This window comes from Arachis ipaensis, chromosome B09, assembly GCF_000816755.2.
Source record: "Arachis ipaensis cultivar K30076 chromosome B09, Araip1.1, whole genome shotgun sequence".
In the NCBI taxonomy this organism is placed as follows: Eukaryota; Viridiplantae; Streptophyta; class Magnoliopsida; order Fabales; family Fabaceae; genus Arachis; species Arachis ipaensis.
Window position 1 is genome coordinate 27,607,173 of NC_029793.2, and position 439 is coordinate 27,607,611.

The 439-nt window shown below is 33.7% G+C and overlaps 1 protein-coding gene across 1 annotated transcript in view; it reads left to right on the forward strand.

The window, feature by feature from the left end:
- The window catches only part of LOC107618321 (probable receptor-like protein kinase At5g18500), a gene marked incomplete in the record, with an annotated part of 5,049 nt that extends 4,848 nt beyond the window's left edge, over nt 1-201 (forward strand). The window contains 1 exon segment of the mRNA XM_016320348.2: nt 4-201.

The window sequence follows — 439 nt, forward strand, 5'->3', positions numbered from 1 at the left end:
TTCTTAAATGTTTTTTCCATTTTTTTCTTTTTTATGTGGTAGAGGGAATGAGGGATTAGATATCATTTGTGTATGAATGTCACGACTGAAGACCCAAAATATTGGGATGTGTACAGAATCTTAAGATTTGTTTTCATAAATCTGTAGACCTTGTCATTGGGGACAGTAAAAATAAGTTGTTTATGTGGTTTTTATCTTGAAGATTTAAATATGCTTAAATGGACAGGTTGCTATTCTGTTTCATGACCAGGTTTCGGTAGATTCGATACCTTAAACAATGAAGTTAGGCGTTAAGTATTTTATGAACCAAGGTTTTAACCAAGTCTCAGGCGCTTCTTCTCTTTCATGCACAGGCGGGCACTTCCTCCTCTTTCGGTTTTGTTGTCATAATCTTTTTTCTTTTGCATTTTTTGTTATTAATATTGTCGTCATCATTTTC